Source organism: Nymphalis io, chromosome 14, assembly GCF_905147045.1.
Source record: "Nymphalis io chromosome 14, ilAglIoxx1.1, whole genome shotgun sequence".
NCBI lineage: Eukaryota > Metazoa > Arthropoda > Insecta > Lepidoptera > Nymphalidae > Nymphalis > Nymphalis io.
This window is the reverse complement of record NC_065901.1, coordinates 1,067,503-1,087,694: the sequence shown is the minus strand read 5'-3', so window position 1 is coordinate 1,087,694 and position 20,192 is coordinate 1,067,503. Positions and strand designations below refer to the sequence as shown.

General features: G+C 34.0%; 1 protein-coding gene and 1 long non-coding RNA gene across 7 annotated transcripts in view; both read right to left on the bottom strand.

The window, feature by feature from the left end:
* The window catches only part of LOC126773458 (uncharacterized), a 417,434-nt gene that overhangs the window by 377,358 nt on the left and 19,884 nt on the right, over positions 1-20,192 (bottom strand). Inside the window, exon 2 of the long non-coding RNA XR_007669736.1 lies at positions 8,917-9,042. This is a non-coding gene — a long non-coding RNA (uncharacterized LOC126773458). The remainder of the gene's footprint in view (positions 1-8,916; positions 9,043-20,192) is intronic.
* Positions 1-20,192, bottom strand: part of LOC126773327 (furin-like protease 2) — a 255,204-nt gene that overhangs the window by 234,534 nt on the left and 478 nt on the right. The window lies entirely within an intron of this gene.

The following is a 20,192-nucleotide window of genomic DNA, read 5'->3' as shown; positions in this document are numbered from 1 at the left end:
TACTATTAAATATATATAGGCGTTTGTGTATCTGTTTAAAATTAATACACTTCGAAACTGTTTGCCGCTAAGGAAGTTAGCACATGCATGTATTTTCACATGGATAAGGTTTTTATATCCACTTTAGTGTAACACATCGCTGAATAAATCTAAAGTATATAAAATTATATTTATAGTTTAACATATGACCACGACAATTGGTTATGTATAAGCAGGACCAGGTCAGTCGGGTTCTGACTGAATGATTACCACCGTGTTGATTCAACTATAATATTCAAACACATGAAATTTCGAGATCGTTGTTTAGTAATCATTTTCATTGAAGCGGTCATTCCTCCAATTTCCGAATTCGTACATTCGATTCGTCCTGAGGGACATTCTAAGAACCAAATAGACAAGTAAATAAGACCGTTAGACGTTTTTCTAATTGAACCAAAATATCGCATTAAAAATGAACTAATATATTATATAAACTATAACGCTCTAGTTTTGTATGTGTAACTTGTATGCAAAATGAATAACATATTACTAAGCCCGTTTCATATGAACATAGCATCTTTATTTAGAACCAGTAGCGCTAGTGAAGCGATAAAATCTATTCGTTTTCCGGCTCTGAACTCGAACCGCTGAATATTTAATGCACGCCATTGAGCGTAGGGCAAGGTCGGTCCTCATCGAGCCTAGCTCGAAGCGGTGCAGGCAGCGTGGAGAAACAATTGCCTTTTGAGGTCAAGGTGCTTCAGTAGTTGAAATATTTGTTCATCATCACAGTTTTTAGAAGTAAAATATTGTTCCAAGTTTAATTCAAATGCAGATTGAAGTATCGATCATTAGTTTATTAAAGTGTTCACTATTAAAATATGTTTATGAAACATATTACATAAAAGATTGCATTCCTAGAACAATAAATAATAATTAGAGTTAATATGAATTGTATAAAAATACCAAATATTCACAATTTTACAAGATTAAAGTTACTGTTCAAAACGCTAATCCTACCGAGAAGTAGTAATTCTTTTACGTAAGAGATCTTCACTTTCCAATAGTATTTTTAAACCAGACGCATATATACCCTCTACTCGACCGGTGTCACTTACTTACGTGTAGTTTAAGCTTCGCCATAAACATTCACATAATGATAGCACCAAGTTACGTAAGTTGAAAACGACTCCTTGACCACGTAAGTTTCCTGACCACGGAAAACAGCATAACGTGACAGTACGAACGTGCCGCGCCTGACAACTTGATCAACGTTCGCGGAACGAATATAGATCCTTTGATGTCCTGCCTTAAGAGTTGAATTTCTAGGCACCACACGTTTACGGTAACATATAACATTTTACGGTAAATTCGCTGGAATATATCCAATGTAAGATTAGTTAGACCACAAATTAGAATCAACGATAATAATAAACTGTTGCACATCGCACGACCGCTTTGAGAAGTGCAGTTGTATCTTTAAAAGACCATTCCGCTAACCTAGCTATAAAATAGAACGAGACTGGAAATGATATCGTTGTAGAAACTTTTCCTAAATCTTCTATTTGAAATATTTTATTATTCCAGATATACTTCCAGATATATTTTTATAAAAAAAACATAGTTATTTATTTTATACATACTTTATATACATGTCTAAGCAACGATATAAGTTCAAACAAACATACCTATCATTTCTATGATTTTTTTATATATTTCCAGAGTTATTCCTGTTGATTTGTAGGTCTATAATACTAGCTCCCTCATCGTTCTTAGCATCATGTCATAATGTTTTAAAAACTAACACTTCTGCAAATCGTTTTAGTAGATTCAAACAAACAAAGTTTTAACCTTATAATATTTAGATTTATTTTTAGATTGAAGTACCTCATTAATCTAAGTTCAAACCTGGTTTGGACTAATAAAATTTCATTTAACTTTTCTGTCAAAAAATTAACAGATTAGTCTAGAGTTACGATGTTTGCAAGCATTCGGTCACATATATAATCTCTCTTCGATAGTACAAAGAGTGTACCTGTGTTTGCGCACAGTTGTGCACAACAATACGCTCCCACTTCTTCCTTAGTCCTTGAGATTAGACACCGTAGTCAAAACTATTATAATATTATTAATTTTAATTCTAAAAATCCATTATAAACATGTACTTGTACTATATGTCTGATAGTTCGAGACATGTTATTGTTAAATTAAACAGAAAATAGCTAACGCCCACATGTCCCATTTCTTATGTTTACCGTGTGCAATGACGTCAATGCCTAGAGAATAACTGAATAACATAGCTTCATTATACTGTCAGCTATAATTATCGATTTTCACTTATAAACACACGGTTGGTCATGAAAAGTTCAGCGCTTTTGTATCTTTAATTAATTTGTTAATAGATTATGCATAGTCAGATGCAAATTTGACTATTTTTTTAAAAGCATAGTAGGTACTGGTGGTAGGGCTTTGTGGAAGCTCGTCTGGGTAGGTACCACCCACTCATCAGATATCCTACCGCAAAACAGCAATACTTGATATTGTTGTGTTCCGGTTTGAAGGGTGAGTGAGCCAGTGTAATTACAGGCACAAGGGACATAAAATCTTAGTTCCCAAGGTTGGTGGCGCATTGGCTATAAGCGATGGTTGACATTTCTTACAATGCCAATGTCTAAGGGCGTTTGGTGACCACTTACCATCAGGTGGACCATATGCTCGTCCACCTTCCTATTCTATAAAAAAAAAAAAAGAAGGTATATAGCCAACTTAAACGTAGAGCTGTGCTACGAGTGTAACGAGAATAGCCCCAGGGTTAAGGATCGAACCTGCGACTTTTACATCTTTAGGCGACCATTAAACCGTTGCGCAATTGAGACAAATTAAAATTCTAATATAAAAATTATTGACCAAATCATTGATGTTGGTAAGTCGGTACAAAGGCGGACTAATGCCGAAATAGCGATCTCTACCAGTCTTTAGGCTAATCAGAAATATATGAAGGCTTTTATTAAATGCTTTAAACGACCATTAAAACCTTTTTGCGTTTATTAAAGAAGATTACAGGATATATAACTTCACGCTACGACCATAAGGAATGGAGCTATAACCATAAACGTCAACCAATCTTGCAAACTGTGCTGGCATTTTGTTTATGAGATCGTCTCGGTTGTGTATATCGCGTGTATGAAACTTACAAGTATATATTATCTAAATTTGACACGTGTGATGGCGTAATAATAATTAATATCATAATATGTACAACATTTTAAGTATGAAGTATTGGTACACTCATATAAAAACGCATCCAAGCAAACACACACGGTGTTTGCTCACACATGCACACACATGCACAAAACGCAAATAAATAGGATAAGGGAAAACGAATGACGTTGATGATCATTATTCGAAATGGTAACAACTATTATATGCAACTCATTTATAACATTCATATGTCTACGTATTATATTCTAGTAAGTAAATAACGTATATGTATATATAAATATATTAAATAAATTTACTATATAGTAGTTATAGAGACATGGTACATGCGAAACAATTTAGCTACAAAATAATATTAATATTTAACAAAGCGATTTTCAGCGAAATAAGCAAATATTTTAGACGTAAATTTAGTAACCGTTCACGGCATCTATTCCAGAGTAATGAATATTTAGTAGTGTATATAAACGCCAAATTATTATTGCTCTCGGTTTTGACATCCGGATTGTTGATTTGCAATTCATAAGCTCATCTAATATATTGTCTGACGCATTAGTCTTGAACCTTGAACCTATAAATAATCCTAAGTATTATTATCAAACAACATAATTGTGGTTATTAAACATCATAAATTTTACCTGTAGTAGGGTGGTGAACTGATCTAGATAGGATAGGTTATTCTACCGATTAAAGTAATTCTAACTCGGTTTGAGGATGAGTGGGCAAGGGATTAAACGATGGAACTTTGAACATATGAAGAATTTATGATAAAAACTTTACTATCGTTTATTTCCGCTACTGATAAACAACGTCAACTTTACGTTTAATTATAAAATACCCCTAATATTATATATTCATTTAATTTAAATATATTAATTCCATACTGCACTGTTACAAGGTTATGTTAACTGTTTATTGTTGTATTGTATCATAGTCATGACCAACTGACAAAGGTCAGGAACGCATACTCTCAACAGCCGGACGATAACTAGCCTGCCATTCTATAAAAAATAAAAAAGAGACTATCGATACTTTACAAGGTTTTTGTTCATGAAATAAATCAGGTTTATGATTTTTTTTTTTATAAAAACTGCAATTTTTTTACATCGTATGAAAATGCAATTCTTCTAAGTTCAGTTAGATATTGTATAAAAAATATAAGTATATATGTATGATTTACCGCTAGTTTCTGAATTGATGAGAAAAGTCAGATTTACTAATACAATTAAATACTGAACGCTTATTGGTCGCCTAGTACGTCATCAGCTATGTTCGACCAATAGCCTTTCAGATTAAACGGTGGATATAAGTATTTTGTATTAAAAATAGAAGGAACTTATATTTTTACCGAATAAACATATGGAGTTCGAAAGAGGATTGCATTCCCGGAGGACGGACACGTTGAATTTTTTAGTGCACAAACTATAACAAGGTAAACTAGCAAAGTAACGTGTTGCGGGAAATTTATTTTATTTTATTAACTCTTTGACAGTCAACGAGCAGCTTTTGGTATTTAATATGACAGTTTTGAATGCCGTAATTTGCAATTATAAAAAATGAAACAGATTAACAGCTTTTTATGATGCTATTATAACGAATTTTCAAATCCAATACCAAACCAAATACCTACCAAAACACTAGAATATAAACCACAACTAATCATTTGAAAACTGATTGTGTTTAGTATACAATAAAAAAATGCAAACATAAATCATAGATATTACGACAAAACATCTGGAAAGTTAATATTTTCGAAAGGAAAAACAGAACGTGCCAGCCGAGAACATTCCTCATTCGCAGCGACACCGTAATTCACAAAACGATGTAAAACAAAACAAAACTCCTAATTCGAAACACCAACAAAGCGTCATTCAAATAACGTGCTGTAAAGTTATTTTGTTCACCCCATGTTTCCAAAATAAACAATTTCTATCGTCAAAAAACAGAAGCCGCTCGTAAAGTAGTTATATAAGAAGATTCGCGATTCTGTTGACCGTTCGACTTATAAGTTGTGTAATCCGACAATTTGCCGTTACTAACTCGAAAACACAACAAAACGAGCCGAACATATTCCCAGGGCTGAAAGGAAGTTCGCTCGAAGAGGCATCTAGCTGCGGGGAATCCTTATATTGTTCAATTTATGATATGTTCGTACGCCACGCTCCAGTTTCCTAAGGTCATTCGCGTTGGTATCACCGTTGTATTTCGCTCGAAATAATAACAATATTGAGTATATTACAGAGATGATCATATTCGTGAACCAATTTCAGTTCTGTCGTCCATAAACGGCTTTAACAATATTATATATTGAATCGGAATCTCCCCGGATTTCACGTTGAAGATAATTTTCCTACAAATTAATTTCAGTTCCGTTTGTTGAAACTGTAACCTCGACGGTGAGTTCTATAAAGCCATGCGATTATGGATCTGCTATTCTTGTTGTTAACAATTTGGCTCGGAGTGGTAATGAAGGGAATGGAATGTTCTAGATAAGTGTTTATGGACCAATTAGAGGCAAACGAAATGAGGCCTATCGGAGCCGCAGTAAACCTAGTTAATGTTCGAGATACAATCGTCCGCCAGATACAATTGTCCGAATTTGCAAAATGTAATTTAATATGCATATCTATTTATGATGTCATCCAATATTGCTCTTATCATTAATGTACGCTATTCTATTCCAAAAAGTTTAAACAACAACCCATACTATTGTTATCCATACTAATATAATAAATACGATAGTAACTTTACCTATTTGCCTGTTACGCTTTAACATACTGGTGGTAGGGCTTTGTGCAAGCTCGTCTGGGTAGGTACCACCCACTCATCAGATATTCTACCGCAAAACAGCAATACTTGATATTGTTGTGTTCCGGTTTGAAGGGTGAGTGAGCCAGTGTAATTACAGGCACAAGGGACATAAAATCTTAGTTCCCAAGGTTGGTGGCGCATTGGCTATAAGCGATGGTTGTCATTTCTTACAATGCCAATGTCTAAGGGCGTTTGGTGACCACTTACCATCAGGTGGCCCATATGCTCGTCCACCTTCCTATTCTATAAAAAACAAAAAAAAAAAGAAAAAGCTAATGAGCTAAACCGCTAAACGGATTTTGATAAAATTTGTTACAGACCGGGCGAACGAGGCGGCTAGCAATAAATAGTTCCATCGACACAAAAAAATTCGCACTCTTACCATGTAACAAATGAGGTTTGAAAAAAAAAATACATATACTACATATAGGATAATATATCGTTTCATCAAAGCTAAAACAATATGAGTGATACAATTAACAAATGACAATCCATAACAGAAATGACCTAATTATGGTCTGAATGGCGAATACCATCCTGACCGGCTAAGGAATACCAATAAATCAATAATACCCCTTCAAGGATGACAACATTCACATCGTGGTAGACATAAATTTGCATATTTATATTGTCAACTATAATCATATTTTATTTTTATTTTCTGAGACATTATTCACAAACGGCCATCTGATCCCAAATAAAGCAGAGCTTGTACTATGGAAACAGACAAATGATATAACTACATATACTACTTTTCTTTCGTAAATACTTACTTATATAGATAATTACACCCGGACTCAGGACAAACAGACATATTCATGCACACAAATGTCTGTTCTGGGTAGGAATCGAATTCACAACCTTCGGCGTGAAAGGCAAGTATCTACCAAACACGGCAACCGGCTCGTAGTCGGTTTTAAATTGTGAGGCTGAGTAAATGCCACACAGAGAGACGAGTCACACAAAAGACAACACGTCTGTGAAGATGCAAAGAAAAAGAAAGAAAAAAAGAAAGAAATATGTGAAGAAAAAAAAGGAAGTAATCATCTATATTATTACATCTATATAAACACAGTATTATTTACCAAACAATTAGGTCTTGGCCAATTTCAAATGCGATATCATAGCTTAGAAATATGTTACATAAATATTTTTCTATCTTAGGATCGGATGACATAGTGGAGCGAAATGAGATCAAATTTCATATATAATGCAATACATGTTATTTAATATAGGAATGTAAGGTGAATTAACACATAATAAAAACATAACCACGCATTCATTTCCTTCATTCGAAGTCAATTATTAATGATAATTAATTAAATAGTGGGCGTTATTTAGGGTGTGATTAGTTAAACAATGCTTTGTCTTATTCTTTCCAATGTCAAATCAATAATGATAGAAAGAGCGAAATCAGTGTTTGACAAAACGGCTGCTAGCAAAGTTTATAAGTAAGGCCGTTGATGATGTTATAGATGTTAAACTAAAACAACATGTGAGTGTCCTATTACTGAGGTAAGGTCTCTTCTCCTGTTAAAGAGAAGGTTCGTTGCTTATTTAATTACGCTACGAGAAACGCGTATGGCCAATTGTACCACACGTGCAGGTTTCCTCAAGGCGGTTTCCTTCACCGCCAAGCATGAGGTGACTTATAAAAACAATTTAAGAATATGAAAAATTCGGCAGTGCATTTTTTAAATCTTAACTTTCAACCCGCAATCTTCTAATCTAAGATTCACGTGTTCTAACCGCTAGACTATTTTCAAAATAAAATTCCGATAAGTCTATTAAAGTGTAGCAACCTAGCTGTTTTGTAACACTTCTGTATTACATAACTGAAAAACTGACTGACTGACTGACATATCAAAGCATAGCCCTAACGATTGAGGCAAACATCATGAAAATTTACATACCTTTTACAGAGTAAGTTAGCACTTTGAAAATTTAACCCCTCAGATAGTGATAAAGGGAATGAAAGTTTGCATAAAAATTCTTAATTTTTGAAGAAATAGCTACGAAAATTGATATTAGGTTAGATTCTGGATTATGATGGCAGCAAAACTGCGGGTAAAGCGCTATTGTCTATTCAAATCTTACAAAATGTTTCATTAATAATAATAATAATAATTTATTTATTCAAGTAACAAGACTCATATACAAAATTACAAAATTTAAAATATACACTACTATTATCTACCTATCTACTACTTATACAATTTACTGGTTTATAAATATACAGTCTAGTCTGTTAGCAACCATGATTAGAATTTTGTTTGAGCTGGCCCGCACCCTGTGAACCAAGGATGCACACTTTTTTCGCATTAATGCGTAAAAACAGTCTATATTCGCTTTAGCAAACATCCCTGAAGCACTACAGAAGCGAGGAAACCCCATCAGCAATCTAAAGGCGTTATTGTACTGGAAATATTTAATTATATGACGTCGCATTCAAAATCCATTCGAACAACTGAATATGTTTTAGTAAGGCAGTTAAATTAAATATTAAAATAAATTATCACATATTAAATTACCTCATATTAAATCGTGTAATTTGATTTTGATTCACAAGAATCAAAGTATAAATCTGTAATTAATAAATAGGCAAATAGTTTCCAAAAAAATATATCGTGACAATAGTAAATTTTTGTGTAGGTTTACATCTCGCTTAGATCCATTTCAAGGGGTAAATTTAAATTAGACATTTCAAAATGAAAGATAAAGATGGTGTTTTATTTATAATCTGATTAAGAAGGTAAGATAAGATTTGACATATTGCTTACATTTTTTTATAGAATAGAAAGGCGGACGAGCATATGGGCCACCTGATGGTAAGTGGTCACCAAACGCCCTTAGACATTGGCATTGTAAGAAATGTCAACCATCGCTTATAGTCAATGCGCCACCAACCTTGGGAACTAAGATGTTATGTCCCTTGTGCCTGTAATTACACTGGCTCACTCACCCTTCATACCGGAACACAACAATACCAAGTACTGCTGTTTTGCGATAGAATATCTGATGAGTGGGCGGTACCTACCCAGACGAGCCTGCACAAAGCTCTACCACCAGTAAAAAAAAAATTACTTAAAGTAAGTAAGTAAGTAACAGCCTGTAAATGTCCCACTGCTGGGCTAAGGCCTCCTCTCCCTTTTTGAGGAGTATAAATATAAAACATGAACATACGTCGTTTTGGTATACAATAAAAACACGATATGCTGTAAAATGTAACGTTTTTCGTAGTCACGTATATTTTTATATAGGTATTCATAGTGTATATATCAACCAGATACCTTACCAATACCCCTAGGGATGCCCCTCAATTATTCTACTGACAAACAACAATGCTTTCTTTTGCAATGTTTCCATTTGATTTATGCACTCATATGTAACATAACATATTAGGTCTAATGAAAAGGTTCACGGAGTGTAAGCCACTTCCACTTTATCCACTTAAAGTGGTTAGATAGACCACGTTAACGAGTCCTCGCCTGCCTTACTAAAACATATTCAGTTGTTCGAATGGATTTTGAATGTGACGTCATTTACGGATCAAAGCTCATTCGCCCGTGGTTAAAGTCACCATAGCAACATCCAGTAAATAAATTCAGTTTCCACGAATAAGCACACACACTCATACTTACATCAGTTACATCAGCAATAATATCATCAATAATAAAGGGCGGCATTAAAATTAATTGTCTACAATTCATACTCACGACTCTTTGTCTAATTATATTTTTAAACTGGCTAGTGTTAAGCTGAAAACTATTTATGGAATCCATTCGAATGACGGTACATTAAATGAAGGAAGCATGCAGTCACGTCGCACGCGTCGAGTTGTCGCAGTTAAGATAAGGTATATTATTTAATTTTATCGCGACCTCATAGGAAGGTCGAGTGGGTGTGACAGGCATACAAATGGCAACTTTAACGTTATATATCTATACATAGTAACAGGCATACATGCACCACACACAGTTTTGACGAGGCAGGACGAATACCCGAACTCACTACTTTTGATGTTTCGAAGAGTAAAAACAGCAGCTCGATAAATAGTCGAAGTAAGCTGAAAATCTGTATAACGTAACGTAACATAATAATAATTTTATAAAGCTGAAGTTTTTGTTACTTTATCACGCTAATCCCAAAAACAATTTGAAAAAAAAAGAATCATATAGGTATTACATATTGAGAAGGGTTATATAATTTCACGCCACGAGCGAACCGGTAACATTTAACACGCAGAGGAAGGAAGGACGGAAACCTGCTTTCATGGACTGGTATGCCTGGACAAATAGGTCACCTGACGAACTGGTCTCCTACACCCATTGACTCTAAGACATAATATTGACTATTCCTTTCTCCATCGATGCCCTGTAGACAAGTTAGATATTATGTTCTGCGTGTTTGTGATTAAAAGATCCGTCTAGAATATATTAAAAAAAAGCAATTACTTTACTATTGATACAAAAGTAAAAAATATAAACTAATATTACGAAAATCTGCATTTGGGTATTTTGTACGTCAATCATTCAAAAAAATTAAGGAGATCACGGCTCGCATATAAAAGTTCAATAGATTTTTATCTGCAACCATATTCCATGAGAACACAGACGCATATCTAGATAATGTATATAAAAATATTCCGACACATAAACACGGCGCGCGTTTGCGTGATGTTTGATCGATTCCGTTCATTAACGTAATACGTAACAGACATGCTTCAGTTCCCTTAAATATACTAACGATATACAAATACAACACATCTTATTACACAACGAAGTTGATTAAAACATACCAAATATATATATGTATTAATATTTTCTAGAAATTTCTTCTTTATTAGAAATATATTTGTGTGTAAATAAATAATAATGTAACTATATTTTTTAATCTATGTAACTTGATTGTCGAAAAAGAGTAACTACTGAGTTTCTTACCGGTTCTTTTCGGTAGAATCTACGTTCCGACACGGTGGTAGCTTTAAATTTGGTTTAGTCTTGTAAAATTTCGATTTAAACTTGCTCGCAAGAACCTACTTGAATAATGTATATTTTGAATTTAGTTGATTTGATAATAATTTTTATTACAGCCTATTTTTAATGGAAATTATAATTTAATCAAGCACTACAAACAGTACGCACTTGATAATAGATATTTATTTATAACCCAAAACTAGTCACTATTCTACTTCTAAAGTTTCGATAACATAAAGCCGATATTCATATCGCAATTTTTTCACGAATCCATAAATAAATACCACAGATTACTCAAGCTGTCTATAGTCGTCCTGTAATTGGATTAGGCTAAAGATGAGATTTTACATATTGTATTTTTATATATTATATGTTTATATGAATTTTTTTATTATTTCCTTATATTATATAGAACGAAAAGTCCATCATAATTTATCACAATATAACATTATAATAATTATTTACAACGAATAATATTCAATGCATGTTAGTTTCTCAATAACTTTAGACATGCCCTGATAATTTCAATGAATAATAGTATAGGGGTTTAATCAATACACCAGCTTGTTCAAAATAATTTATTTTCAACAATATAAAAGCGAATTGTATTTGATAAAATATGTTGTAAACATTTAACTTATCGACACGAAAAAATACCTAGAAATTTATTAACGCTAATATTTTAGATGTTTAGAATAGTTCTAATGTTCTTTTGAAAGCAAAAAATATTTTATATCGTGTCAGTGATTGTAGTTAATCCGGGCCTATAACTTGTTGAGTTTTGTATATCAGTAGCACTCTGGAGTCCCGCAGTACTCCTCTCTACACTCAACTTATACTTCGTTACTATATATTATTGTAATAATACGAAAAATACATTTAATTTATTAACGACTGTGTATTTTTGTCAATTTATATTTTTTGATTGGTTTTCTTTAATTATAAATGATATTACTATTTTTACACGACTGTCCAAAAAAGTGAGTTTCTTTATTCCACTATAGCCTTTAAAAGCCTGAACAGATAAAGATGTATGGTGTAATGTAATCCTTACATCACACCGAGTGACACGAGGGTACATTTTTTTTTTATACTTTTGAGTAATTTTTTACTTGAATTAATAGACATATTATTAACACTTTTTTAATCACATCCTATTTATCTCATTACATTCCAAACGACGATTTTGCTCTATTTGTTATTAAACTTGATAAAAATAATACGCGAATTACCTAACGAATCTATTATTGCCATTAAAAACGTAGTTAACAAGCAAAATAAGGAGAGGAATCAACACAAATAACTTTTATAGGGCAATTTGCAGCGATGTTACGTCATCAGAAAACCGAGTAAAGTTCCCCAAACATAAAATGGCGACAATAAAGTGGACAAGCATATCTAAGCAATAGAAACAATTTAGTGACGATAACAAAGATAATATATTGTACAAACAGAACGATCGTTCTGTGCTTATATATTTAGGTCATTAATTAAATATAGGGAGACATAGACGCTCGAAATTTAGAAGAAATCTTTGTTTTGTGGTGCACTTCGCAATGGAAGAATTTTGATTTTAAGGACGGCTTTTTTAACAATCAACTATTCAACAATTCGGCGATTAGTGTCACTAAGCAAAAACAAATAAATATGGTTATTCCCATGTTCGGTAATATATAAAAAGGCAACTGAAAACGCACAAATACGTATATATTTTTAAGTCATATGATGCTAGTTTATTTCATAATATTGTTATCTGTTCTGTTCGCCTTATCAAAATACTGACTCGTAATTTCATACTACAATGAGACATAAATAATAATTTCAAAATAATGATTTTGCAATAAGTTAAAATATAAATCATGTTTTATTGAATGAACGTATTAATTAGCATCCACAAATCTAACCTCTTTACTAATTTAAACCACATGTCCTTTATCCAACGGTTATCTGAAACTAATCACTCATTCATTCAATGGGTGGTAGGGCTTCGTACGAGCCCACCTGTGTAGGTACCACCCACTCAATATATATTCTACCGCCAAGCATCGATACTTAGTATTGTTGTGTTGGTGTGATGGGTGAGTGATTCAATATAACTCACAGGTATAATTGGCACGAGAGACATCAATGTTAGTTTCCTAAGTTGACGATTAATATTTCTTACAGTACCAATGTGGTGCTGACAGCTTATCATCAGAGGCTCGTTTGCCGGTCTGCCTACCTATTTTCAATGAAAAAGCAGCAATATATATATATATATATAATGTATTATGCAAAACTCAATTGTATTCGTATTTAAATACTACAAGACATCAATCATACCATTATATTATACGCGTTCTGGATTTTATACCACCCACTCATCCTTTATTGTACTACTAAACATTAATTGTGAAGGGTGAAAGACTCAGTGCAATTTCTAGGATCCTGTGGATCTCTGTGCATTAAAGATTTAGTTTCAACTACTTGTATTGTCTATTTCTATGAGTGAGGATGACCACTTAATACCAACTACCTCGTCTGCCCGATACGAATACAACAAAGCATCACAACATTAAGACTATTAATAATATTAGTCACCAAAGCATACACAGGATGTTAAAATTTTACCAACAATTTAATCATCATATTACTAATACATGCAATCTAATCAAACGAATACATTCTCGGAACTTCTACAATAATTTTATAAAGCTGGAGTTTGTATGTTTGAAAGTGCTCATTTCAAGAACTACCATTAATATTATAACTATTTGATTATTTTTGCTTAAGCTTCTAGCTCTGTTTACCCCTATCAATGGGACAGCAAAGTTGCCTAAACCTACGCAAATGTAGGCAGATCTTCATGCAAGGCGTATGCATCGTATCGGCGTTTTTCGCAGATGAAAATATATACATTTCAAAGAAATGGTTCATGGACGTTCATTTCGTCGTCAAGTTATAAAGTAAAGTATGTTACGTTTTAAGCAAATCGGAGTGGTCCGCATTGAATGAGTTATGAGGAAGGTTACAAGGCTGTATAACTTCACGCTACGAACCTAAGAAGCGTAACAGTAACCGTCGACCACAACTGGTATTAAATTATTAGATACACTTGGTTTATCATTTATTGTGTTTGTTGTTGTTAGTTTTTTTTTATATAAAATTGGTAGGCGGACGGACAAATGGGACACTTGATAAGATATGGTCACCGTGGAAAAGGACGGTCAGGAACATGTTATGCAGATTTCGAGACGTATATTAGAAAAAGCAAATGTTTTACACAAAAGTAATTGTGCACTGTGACTCTTCCATCGAGCCCCAGTTTTATGCCTGGCCCAGGCATAAAACTACTCAACCTTTCATCATGAAATTTTACATACACGTTATCAGAGGCACAGAAAAGGACATAGAGTACTTAAAAACTGCCCTTCTTACAAGCGGGCGAAGTCATAGGCGGAGATAAGTCTTCTTAGTTAAGTCTAGTTTGTTAACGAAGTAATCTGATCAACCTTAATTACATTGCAAAATTACAACTGCTTAAAAATTAGTCGCCTTGACGAAAATCTTAGTCGTTCTCATTACTGGCTCGGATATTATAAACCGTTACTGGCGTTGCAAGGTTAACCGTTCACTGTTTTAATGTTCTTATAAATTACTTTTCACATCCGCCTTTTTATCTGATATAATAAACTCCAATTTATTATTTTATTATTAAGAATGTATTTAGTAGGAAATCCAGAACACGAGATTTTTTAAATATTTATAAATTTGTCTCGTGGTAAGTGGTCACCACCGTCGATATACATTGGCATTGTAAGCAATACTAACCATCCCTTACACCACCTATTTGCCAACAACCTTTTTTTTACGCTGGAAAAACGCATTACGCGTTTCCCCCACGGGAACAGTGGGGGGGTATGTGGGGCTCGCCGATGTCCGAGGCACCGAGTGCGCCCCGAACAACGGAATACCCACTAAAAAACCAGCGGTACCCTTTCCGTCATAACGAGGAGCGCCACGGGATCCCTTACGCTACCGCGACGCTCTAACGGGCGGCCTGCGTATGCAGGCCTCCATTCTCTAGGGGGATTACCAGGGTACTGAGAACCCCCTAGTCCCAGCGACGCCTATTGCGGTGGAGGGAGAAGGTGCGCATAGCGCCACTTTCTTCTCTCCAGTCTTCTGCGGCGGAGCAGGTTTGCAGCGGCGTCTTCTTTCGGAGAGGTCTCCGCCGACAACTGCCGCCAGAGAAAGCCTCTAGGGCCACCACGCGGCACACTCCGTCAGGGATTGTTGCGCCGTGTCGATGGGCGCACCACACTCGTGGCAGGAAGGTGACATTTCCCGCCGTGCTATCTTGTGCAGGTACTTACCGAAGCAGCCGTGTCCGGTAAGTACCTGCGTCAACCTAAACGAGAGCATGCCTCGTTTTCTTTTGACCCAGCGACTTAAGTGAGGACGTACCGCCTCCACTGTCGCCAGGCCCGCTGTGGGAGACCCCAGATCTTCCTCCCATCGGGCTATCAGGGCTTGCTGGGCTAGAGCCCTGATCGCCTGGACGGTCGCCGCGGTCTCTCGCCTCTCTATATATATATTTTTTATAAAATAGGAAGGCGGACGAGCATATGGGCCACCTGATGGTAACTGGTCACCAAACGCCATTAGACATTGGCATTTTAAGAAATGTCAACCATCGCTTACATAGCCAATGCGCCATACACCTTGGAAAGTAAGATGTTATGTCCCGTGTCTCCTTAGTTACACTGGTCCCCTCACCCTTCAATCCGGAACACAACGATACCAAGTACTGCTGTTTGGCAGTAGTATATCTATATCTGATGAGTGGATGGAACTACCCCGACGGGCTTGCACAAAGTTCTACCACCAAGTAAATCCTAAAGTCTTCGCAGAAACGCGCTGCATCATCTGGTATAAGTTTTATATCATATTGGTTTAGCCGTTTTTTTTTCAGTTAGGCCTCATAAAAGATTATCGTCTCCTAATTTATTGGTATTGATATATTAAAAATAGTAACACGAAATGTTACCACAGAATGAGATTCGAATAATTTTGAGATCTTGTAATCTCGCTGTTGTTAAAGTAAACATCTTACGTTCATCTATTAAAAGCTAACACGGTACTCGTAGTTTATTTGTACTAGTTAAGTACTTAGAATATACGAGATATATATTTTAGATCGTTCTATTATAATCGTTGTATAATAATAATAGCACTATGCCCATAACTATTTTCAATTTCAAATCCCACCTCGTTGAACTAGTGACTCGCTTATGAGGCTGCAAATCTAGAGAGAGAGAGAGAGAAAGAGAAATGGCTCTTCGACTTTCAAATTTAGATTTAAAAAATATATGTATATAATATATTTCCTCATTTAATATTTAAGAAGAAATAAAATTGAGTAGAAATCGAAAAACAGAATTCGCAATGTCAATTATTCAGAAGGGACGCATCACACGATAGACCATTAGCTTCGGATCCATGACTTACAAAGTCGGTTACCTGTTTTAGTTCATTTAACATGATGAGATACGCCATTCTCGCGAAGATCCGACATTCGACACCGTCACGATGACGCCGCCCGGCCGTTTATCGATAAAGTTGTGCTATACGAATGCAGTGGCCTGGAAACGTCGTGGACTCGTCGGTCTTTACGTAATACGACCCACATAATCGTATTCGTATCAATTTATTATATACAGAACGTAAATATGACCTTTTGAGTGTAACAACCTCATCGATGAGAAAATATTTTCTTTTGACTCGAACAATACAATGATTTATTGTCTGACGAACGAAATGATTACAAAATATAAAGTTTATTTTTATATTTTAGTACAATACAATGTTTGAATACAGATATCACCGGAACTATTTAGAATATAGCCAAAAAAAAAAGTGGTTCGTACTGTTCTAGCATACTAAAATTTAAAACAAATACACGTTTCAGATTTCATTCATTTAATATATATATTAAATGTATATTGCTTAATACAGTGGTGCTTGTCCGGGTTTAAACCCACCACCTTCGTTAACAATTCACGTCTTCTAACGACTTGGCCAGAAGTCACAGTTATATAAACTTAATTTAAAATTATGACTATATCAATTTACTTGGTAGAAAGTCGACTTCCTTTCGAACCAGCGGTAGCTTTACCTACGTTTCATATAATATTTGTACAAATGACGACATAAAACTTATAAACTCATACTTAAATGAAGTATATTTTGAATTTACCAAAAATCAAAGACAAAACACTTTTCGGTACAGAACTTTAAACAACGATTATAACAAACTATTATTTATTATAATAATTGATAATAAATCATAGATAAATTCATTTGTATTTACGTTATATTGACGGAAATGTTACACATTTACACGTAACTTGTTAATATTACTTGGGGATTCAGAAATATATATATAAAATAATAAGAATTAAGTATTCGTAAAGGTCGTAATCGTAGTTACCTTTCGAATGGATTTCATTGTTTAGTTCGAGGAATTCTTCGTCTACCACGCAGGCAACTTTCTATATTTTAAGGTAGCCATGCCAAGTTCCACCACAACCATTCATGTATACTCTGAATTATGTATAGATAAAATACTTATGCAAAGTTTACATCAAGCAATCTCTTAGTTGAAAACATTAGACACGATTTACCAGAAAATTCGCACAAACGAAACAAACGCTGCAAAAAAAAACTATTTTACATTATTTATAACCAACTACATTTATTAAAAGCCATTGCTTATTATTATATGGACAATCATTTAACTCGAAATGATCTTACCTATTAGAAAACATTTTTTCGATGTTGTATTGTTTTCTTTTTTTTTTTCAATAGCCGATATGGCCTAGAGGTTAGAACGCGTAAATCATAACCGATAATCGTGCGTTCGAGCCCAGGCAAACAAGACTAAATTTTAATGTGCTTAATTTGTGTTGTGTGATTATAATTCATCTCGTGCTTGACGGTGAAGGAAAACATCCCGAGGAAACCTGCTTGTGTCTAATTTCATTGTCATTGTCAAATTATGCCACATGTGTATTCTACCAACCCGCATTGGAGTAGCGTAGTGGAATAAGCTCCAAACCTTCTCCTCGATAGGGAGAGAAGGCTTTAGCCCAGCAGTGGGACATTAACAGGCTGTTACTGTTTACTGTTTTGTTTTCAGTGTGTGATTTCGTACAATACAGACAAAATACTTGTAGTTTCATAATACGTCTATAACCAGTAATCTGCATAATCTTGAATGCTACTTGCATTGAATTTTCGTATAATTAATACGTTTATACCTGTCGAACTATACCTATCAACGGTCCTATGATACCGATGGTCGACGGTTATTATTATGCTTGTCATAATAATTTGACGATGACGAGCCGGTTGGCGTGGTTGGTAGATACTTGTGCCTATCACGTCGAAGATTCTGGTTTCGATTCCCACCCAGGACAGACATTTGTGTGCATGAATATGTCTGTTTGTCCTGAGTCTGGGTGTAATTATCTATATAAGTATGTATTTACAAAAGAAAAGTAGTATATGTATTATATCAGTTGTCTGGTTTCCATAGCACAAGCTTTGTACAAGCTTAATTTAGGATCAGATGGCCGTGTGTGAAAAATGTCCCAGGATATTATTATAATTATTTATTTATTTGACTTTTATATTTTTACGTTACAATGCGTACGCGCCTGCGGCATGTTGGCAACGTCCTTTTATAATAGACATCGATTTAATATTACTAAAACTAATATTATTAGTATTTTTATACATATCCAGAATTTTCGCTTTATCTAATATTACTCTCTTTCAACTATAGGGCGGTGAAGCATCATGGGAAACCTGCATTATATTATATATATATATATATTGGTTGCAATTTTGGTGTATCCACTTAACCAGCATAAAGTATTACCCAGCCCCAGGACTTCGTCTTGATCGACTCCGCCGCCATCACACAGACCATACACTGGTTAGATGTTATGGCTTAACATTTTAAAAATATTATTATTTAAGATCTTCTCAATTAGAACTATAATAAGAGAGTTTGGAGTTATGATTTCTCATTAATAATAACTATTATCAACAACAAAAATGATTTATATAATAGATATAATGAATCAGTATTAAATATATGTAAATTAATTCAAATGTATGTATACTAACAATCAGAGAAGCAGGTTTTTGGAATAAATACGAAATTTTCTTAGCTGGAACGGAGAGGCACGGCCAAGTAGTGGAACATATATTGTAAATGTTGTAGAACCTTTTACAAACCCAAAAATTACTCAAACAACAAACATTAATACTTTAGGATAGTTCTATTTTGATCAGCAAGGATTCTTGTGTTCCGGAGATTTAAAACAGTTATAAGGGATAATAACAGAAAACCCACCTGCCTTCCTAAAAATTACAAGATTTAGTTAACTAGTATATATTTACCCAACTAATATCATATGTTAAATATTTTATTATTATAATTTTATTTGCCCCCCATCTCTACAACTCAGAACAGTTTTTAAATGCTTGTTCAATTAATACCTGTATCACACCCTAATAAGGATTCAATAGATTTTTTTTGTTCATTATACATAAGAAAGCTGAAATCAAATTATTAAAAAAATACTGTTAATAATTCAAATAACACATCCATTGTAATTATTTAATATTCAAGTCCATGCAGTGAAAGCAAAGAGATTTAATGCAGTACAAGTAAGCAAACCATTTCCTAAGAATACAAATTACATTATATAATAATTCTGTGCCTGTCTACATATTTGAAACTTCTAATGTTTTTAACATTTTGTAAAAAATACTATTTTTTTTTATAATGAAATCTGATTACAAATTTTTCAAAGTTCACAAGATATCACTACAATATATTTTTAAGTTAATATTTCTTATTACATCTCGTACTCGAAAAAAATTCGGCGAACTATTCACGAGAAATTTCGCTTTCTATTTTTTTATTTGACTTTCAAAAATAAAAACATTATTGTATAAAATCATTACTATTGTTCAATATAGTTTTGCTTGCTAATACAATATGAATAATAGAAATATTTTATGTAATGGACTAATTAAGTTAGATAAACATTTCTCACTTCCTTAACATCAAGATCAAACAACTTTCGCTACAACTCGACCTCTGTAACCGACGGCACTGCGCACGCGCAACTTGTCGACTCTTTCATCAAA